The following is a 7,180-nucleotide window of genomic DNA, read 5'->3' as shown; positions in this document are numbered from 1 at the left end:
GGGAGCGAAAAAACCCCTAGGAATACTTGGGGTGGAGCTGGGGAGCGAAAAAGCCCTTAGGAATACATGGGGGGGAGCTGGGGAGCGGAAAAGCCCCTAGGAATACATGGGGTGGAGCTGGGGAGCGAAAAAACCCCTAGGAATACTTGGGGTGGAGCTGGGGACCGAAAAAGCCCTTAGGAATACATGGGGGGGGAGCTGGGGAGCGGAAAAGCCCCTAGGAATACATGGGGTGGAGCTGGGGAGCGAAAAAACCCCTAGGAATACTTGGGGTGGAGCTGGGGACCGAAAAAGCCCTTAGGAATACATGGGGGGGGAGCTGGGGAGCGAAAAAGCCCCTAGGAATACTTGGGGTTGACCTGGGGACTGAAAATCCCCATAGGAATAAATGGGGTGGAGCTGGGGAGCGGAAAAGCCCCTAGGAATACTTGGGGTGGAGCTGGGGACCGAAAAAGCCCATAGGCATCCATGGGGTTGACCTGGGGAGCGAAAATCCCCATAGGCATCCATGGGGTTGACCTGGGGAGCGAAAATCCCCATAGGCATACGTGGGGTTGACCTGGTGCCCGCCCCCCCCCACGGAAGTCCGTATGAGGTTTTTGAAACGGGCCTTGCCCGGGCCTTCGATCCAGGAGGGCGGACACTTTCGGCGGTTCGTCCCGGTGGCTGGGCCGGGTGCCGCATCTACAATATAGCCAAGAAACGTTCGCGGAGATTTTCGAGAACACGTTTTTAAGGACCCTCAATGCCCATGTTCGGTTCCAGAAAGCCGGTCAGAGGGATCTTCGGGGCAGAACCCTGCCGTGCTGAGGGGCCAAACCCGAGTTTGGAGCCAGGTCAACGGGGAAAACCGGAAAAGGGCCGGAGAAGGCGGTCAGGCCGGGCGAGAGTTCCAGGAGCTCGGCCACAATTCCGATCTCGTCCCGGTCAAGGGCTCCGTGGAAGGGCAGCCCGGGGGCGGGTCCAAGGGCCCCGGCAGGGACCCGGGCCTCCGGGGTCGGAGCCCAGGCACCCCGCCGAGGGGTGGTCGTCCCGGGCCAAGGCGGCGGGAGCCCGGGCAGGACTCCGCGGGGCAGGCCGGGCGGGAGTTCCAGGAGCCCGGCCGCGATTCCGACTTCTCCCCGGTGCCCTGCCCGGAGGCCGGGCAGGTCCGGGGGCCTTCGGCGCGGGCGGCGGGATGCTCCCGCGGGGGAGACGAGCCGTGCTGGGCCCCGGGAGGGAGGCCCGGGGTCGACCTGGCGCCGGGGCTCCGGCCCTGGAAGTCCCGATGAGGTTTTTCAAACGGCCCGTGCCCGGGCCTTCGCTCCAGGAGGGCGGACACTTTCGGCGGTTGCCCCCGGTGGCTGGGCCGGGTGCCGCATCTACAACATTGCCAGGAAAGGTCCGCGGAGATTTTCGGGGACACGGTTTTCGGGACCCTAGATGCCCATCTTCGGTTCCAGGAGGGCGGGCAGGGGTACCTCCGGGACTGGACCGTGCTGCAGGAGGGGCTCAACCCCGGGTTTGGCTCCATGTCGACTGGAGCTCCGGCCCAGGGGCGGGCCGGGCGAGAGTTCCAGGAACCCGGCCGCGATTCCGGCTTCTCCCCGGTGCCCTGCCCGGAGGCCGGGCAGGTCCGGGGGCCTTCGGCGCGGGCGGCGGGCTGCTCCCGCGGGGGAGACGAGCCTCTCTGGGGCCCGGGAGGTTGGCCCTGGGTCGACCTGGCGCCGGGGCTCGGGCTCCGGAAGTCCGTATGAGGTTTTTCAAACGGGCCTTGCCCGGGCCTTCGCTCCAGGAGGGCGGACACTTTCGGCGGTTCGTCCCGGTGGCTGGGCCGGGTGCCGCATCTACAATATTGCCGGGAAAGGTCCGCGGAGATTTTCGGGGACACGGCTTTCGGGACCCTAGATGCCCATCTTGGGTTCCAGGCGGGCGGACGGAGGAACCTCCGGGGCCGGACCGTGCTGCAGGAGGGGTTCAACCCCGAGTTTGGCTCCATGTCGACTGGAGCTCCGGCCCGGGGGGCGGGCCGGGCGGCCTGGCCGGGCGAGAGTTCCAGGAGCCCGGCCGCGATTCCGACTTCTCCCCGGTGCCCTGCCCGGAGGCCGGGCGGGTCCGGGGGCCTTCGGCGCGGGCAGCGGGCGGCTCCCGCGGGGGAGACGAGCCGCCCTAACGCCCGGGAGGGAGGCCCGGGGTCGACCTGGCTCCCGAGCTCCGGCCCTGGAAGTCCGTATGAGGATTTTCAAACGGGCCGTGCCCGGGCCTTCGCTCCAGGAGGCCGCACACTTTCGGCGGTTGCTCCCGGCGGCTGGGCCGGGTGCCGCATCTACAATATTGCCAGGAAAGGTCCGCGGAGATTTTCGAGGATACGGGTTTCGGGACCCTAGATGCCCATCTTGGGTTCCAGGAGCTCGGACGGAGGAACCTCCGGGGCCGGACCGTGCCGAAGGAGGGGGTCAAAACCGATTTTGGCTCCATGTCGACTGGAGCTCCGGCCCCGGGGCGGGCCGGGCGGCCTGCCCGGCGAGAGTTCCAGGAGCCCGCCCGCGATTCCGGCTTCTCCCCGGTGCCCTGCCCGGAGGCCTTCGGCGCGGGCGGCAGGCGGCTTCCGCGGCGGAGACGAGCCTCTCTGGGGCCCGGGAGGTGGGCCCTGGGTCGACCTGGCGCCGGGGCTCGGGCTCCGGAAGTCCGTATGAGGTTTTTCAAACGGGCCTTGCCCGGGTCTTCGCTCCAGGAGGGCGGACACTTTCGGCGGTTGCCCCCGGCGGCTGGGCCGGGTGCCGCATCTACAATATTGCCAGGAAAGGTTCGCGGAGATTTTCGAGGACACGGGTTTCGGGACCCTAGATGCCCATCTTGGGTTCCAGGAGGCCGGACGGAGGAACCTCCGGGGCCGGACCGTGCTGCAGGAGAGGTTCAGCCCCGAGTTTGGCTCCATGTCGACTGGAGCTCCGGCCCGGGGGGCGGGCCGGGCGGCCTGGCCGGGCGAGAGTTCCAGGAGCCCGGCCGCGATTCCTACTTCTCCCCGGTGCCCTGCCCGGAGGCCGGGCGGGTCCGGGGGCCTTCGGCGCGGGCAGCGGGCTGCTCCCGCGGGGGAGACGAGCCGCCCTAACGCCCGGGAGGGAGGCCCGGGGTCGACCTGGCGCCGGGGCTCCGGCCCTGGAAGTCCGTATGAGGTTTTTCAAACGGGCCTTGCCCGGGCCTTCGCTCCAGGAGGCCGGACACTTTCGGCGGTTCGTCCCGGTGGCTGGGCCGGGTGCCGCATCTGCAATATTGCCAGGAAAGGTTCGCGGAGATTTTCGAGGACACGGGTTTCGGGACCCTAGATGCCCATCTTGGGTTCCAGGAGCTCGGACGGAGGAACCTCCGGGGCCGGACCGTGCTGCAGGAGAGGTTCAACCGCGAGTTTGGCTCCATGTCGACTGGAGCTCCGGCCCAGGGGCGGGCCGAGCGGCTTGGCCGGGCGAGAGTTCCAGGAGCCCGGCCGCGATTCCTACTTCTCCCCGGTGCCCTGCCCGGAGGCCGGGCGGGCCCGGGGGCCTTCGCCGCGGGCGGCGGGCGGCTTCCGCGGCGGAGACGAGCCTCTCTGGGGCCCGGGAGGTCGGCCCTGGGTCGACCTGGCGCCGGGGCTCGGGCTCCGGAAGTCCGTATGAGGTTTTTGAAACGGGCCTTGCCCGGGCCTTCGCTCCAGGAGGGCGGACACTTTCGGCGGTTGCCCCCGGTGGCTGGGCCGGGTGCCGCATCTACAATATTGCCAGGAAAGGTTCGCGGAGATTTTCGGGGACACGGCTTTCGGGACCCTAGATGCCCATCTTGGGTTCCAGGAGGTCGGACGGAGGAACCTCCGGGGCCGGACCGTGCTGCAGGAGGGGGTCAAAACCGAGTTTGGCTCCATGTCGACTGGCGCTCCGGCCCGGGGGGCGGGCCGGGCGGGCAGGCCGGGCGAGAGTTCCAGGAACCCGGCCGCGATTCCGGCTTCGACCCGGTCGACTGCACGGCGGGCGTGCAGGCCGGCGGCGACTCGCAGGGCCCCTTCCAGGCAGCGGGGCCCAGCGGTTGGAGCCCGGCTACCCCGGCGAGGGGCGGAAGAACCTGCACGGCGCGGCGGGAGAACCCGGCATGCTTCCGCGGGGCAGGTCGGGCAGGAGTTCCAGGAGCCCGGCCACGATTCCTACTTCTCCCCGGTGCCCTGCCCGGAGGCCGGGCGGGCCCGGGGGCCTTCGGCGCGGGCATCAGGCGGCTTCCGCGGCGGAGACGTGCCTCTCTGGGGCCCGGGAGGTTGGCCCTGGGTCGACCTGGCGCCCGGGCTCGCGCTCCGGAAGTCCGTATGAGGTTTTTGAAACGGGCCTTGCCCGGGCCTTCGCTCCAGGAGGGCGGACACTTTCGGCGGTTGCCCCCGGTGGCTGGGCCGGGTGCCGCATCTACAATATTGCCAGGAAAGGTTCGCGGAGATTTTCGGGGACACGGATTTCGGGACCCTAGATGCCCATCTTGGGTTCCAGGAGGTCGGACGGACGAACCTCCGGGGCCGGACCGTGCTGCAGGAGGGGGTCAAAACCGAGTTTGGCTCCATGTCGACTGGCGCTCCGGCCCGGGGGGCGGGCCGGGCGGGCAGGCCGGGCGAGAGTTCCAGGAACCCGGCCGCGATTCCGGCTTCGACCCGGTCGACTGCACGGCGGGCGTGCAGGCCGGCGGCGACTCGCAGGGCCCCTTCCAGGCAGCGGGGCCCAGCGGTTGGAGCCCGGCTACCCCGGCGAGGGGCGGAAGAACCTGCACGGCGCGGCCGGAGAACCCGGCATGCTTCCGCGGGGCAGGCCGGGCAGGAGTTCCAGGAGCCCGGCCACGATTCCTACTTCTCCCCGGTGCCCTGCCCGGAGGCCGGGCGGGCCCGGGGGCCTTCGCCGCGGGCGGCGGGCGGCTTCCGCGGCGGAGACGAGCCTCTCTGGGGCCCGGGAGGTCGGCCCTGGGTCGACCTGGCGCCGGGGCTCGGGCTCCGGAAGTCCGTATGAGGTTTTTGAAACGGGCCTTGCCCGGGCCTTCGCTCCAGGAGGGCGGACACTTTCGGCGGTTGCCCCCGGTGGCTGGGCCGGGTGCCGCATCTACAATATTGCCAGGAAAGGTTCGCGGAGATTTTCGGGGACACGGATTTCGGGACCCTAGATGCCCATCTTGGGTTCCAGGAGGTCGGACGGAGGAACCTCCGGGGCCGGACCGTGCTGCAGGAGGGGGTCAAAACCGAGTTTGGCTCCAAGTCGACTGGAGCTCCGGCCCGGGGGGCGGGCCGGGCGGGCAGGCCGGGCGAGAGTTCCAGGAACCCGGCCGCGATTCCGGCTTCGACCCGGTCGACTGCACGGCGGGCGTGCAGGCCGGGGGGCGACTCGCAGGGGCCCTTCCAGGCTGCGGGGCCCAGCGGTTGGAGCCCGGCTACCCCGGCGAGGGGCGGAAGAACCTGCACGGCGCGGCGGGAGAACCCGGCGTGCTTCCGCGGGGCAGGCCGGGCAGGAGTTCCAGGAGCCCGGCCACGATTCCTACTTCTCCCCGGTGCCCTGCCCGGAGGCCGGGCGGGCCCGGGGGCCTTCGGCGCGGGCATCAGGCGGCTTCCGCGGCGGAGACGTGCCTCTCTGGGGCCCGGGAGGTTGGCCCTGGGTCGACCTGGCTCCCGGGCTCGCGCTCCGGAAGTCCGTATGAGGTTTTTCAAACGGGCCTTGCCCGGGCCTTCGCTCCAGGAAGGCGGACACTTTCGGCGGTTGGCCCCGGTGGCTGGGCCGGGTGCCGCATCTACAATATTGCCAGGAAAGGTTCGCGGAGATTTTGGGGGACTCGGTTTTCAGGACCCTAAATGCCCATGTTCGGTTCCAGAAAGTCGTTCAGAGGAACCTCCGGGGCAAAAGAACCGTGCCGCGCTGCCTTGTCAACCGAGCGTGGAGGCAGCGTGCCCCGATCCGGCGGGCCTGGCCGTGCGAGAGTTCCAGGCTCTGGCCCGCGATTCCGGCTCCCGCCCCCCCCCCCCGGTGATGGGCTCGGAGGTCGGGCAGGCAGCGGTGCTTGCTTCCCCAGGAGTGGCGGGGCTCTCCTGACGGGGAACCGGGAGGACCTGGTGTCCGCCGTGGGACTTGGAAAACTTCTGCTCGGTTGCGTTGGGAGCGGTTAACGTGGGAGCTCCGGCCGGGACTATTGTTAGTTACTCTTACCCTGTTAGTAGCTGGGGGCCGCCCCGGTTGCGGCGGCCGATTTGACTGGCGGCACCGGCTGGTTGCCGGACGGGCGGTTAGTCCTCAGCCGAAGCTGAAAAAAGATTGTCCGGGCTCCGCCGCTGTTGGTTTCTTGGCGGCTGGGCTCCCGGTTTCAGAAAATAAAACATTGCGGGGGACAACTGAAAGAAAAACAGGGTGTGCACGTGGGGGGTCAAAGGTTCAAAACGAGTGCTCCCCCGGGGGACAGGGAGCAGAGCACCCCGGACAGCGCCCACCGGCCCGCAAACTGCTTCAGCTTGCCGGCGGCTACCGCCCAGTGGTGCTCCGCTCGGAGGCGGGCGCGCAGGACACCGAGGAAAAACGCCCCGAGGTGCCCGGGAGCCTTCCCGGCCAGAGCCTCCTTCCTGGATAGCCAGATGACGAGCTTGGCCAGAGCCAGGAGGAGGTTGACCAGTCGGTCCCGGGCCCGGGTGGGGCGACGGATGGGGAGTGCGTAAATAAACAGGTGCGGGGAATAGTGCAGCCAGAACTTGAGGAGCAGGTTCTGGAGGAGGAGGTGCAGGGGCTGCAGCCTGGCGCACTCGAGGACCAGGTGCGCCAGGGTCTCCCTCTCGTCACAAAACGGGCATCGGTCGGAGATGGTGTCAATCCGCGCCAGATACACGCCCGTCGCGGCGGCCCCGTGAAGGAGCCGCCAGCCTAGGTCCCCGGCGGCTCTCGGGACGAGCTCCGAGTAGACGCTGAGCCACCGGGGACCGTCGGCCACGCCCTCGCCAAAGTAGTCCCGCCATTGGGTGTCTTGGCGGGACGCGAGGGCGGCGTGGTGGAGCGTCCTGCGGACGAGCGTGTAGAGCTGGCGCCGGTGGGCCGTCGAGAAGCGGACCGGCGGGGTGTCCCCCAGCCTGCAGAGGTGGTGAGGGGCGGAGTGCCTCGGGGCCGGCCGCTGGGCGGGCCCTATCAGGAACTCCGCCGGGCTGGGGGATTCGGGAGGGCGGGGACCGCCCTCT

Source organism: Alligator mississippiensis, chromosome 14 (assembly GCF_030867095.1).
Source record: "Alligator mississippiensis isolate rAllMis1 chromosome 14, rAllMis1, whole genome shotgun sequence".
NCBI classification, from domain to species: Eukaryota; Metazoa; Chordata; order Crocodylia; family Alligatoridae; genus Alligator; species Alligator mississippiensis.
This window is presented reverse-complemented; position numbering follows the sequence as displayed.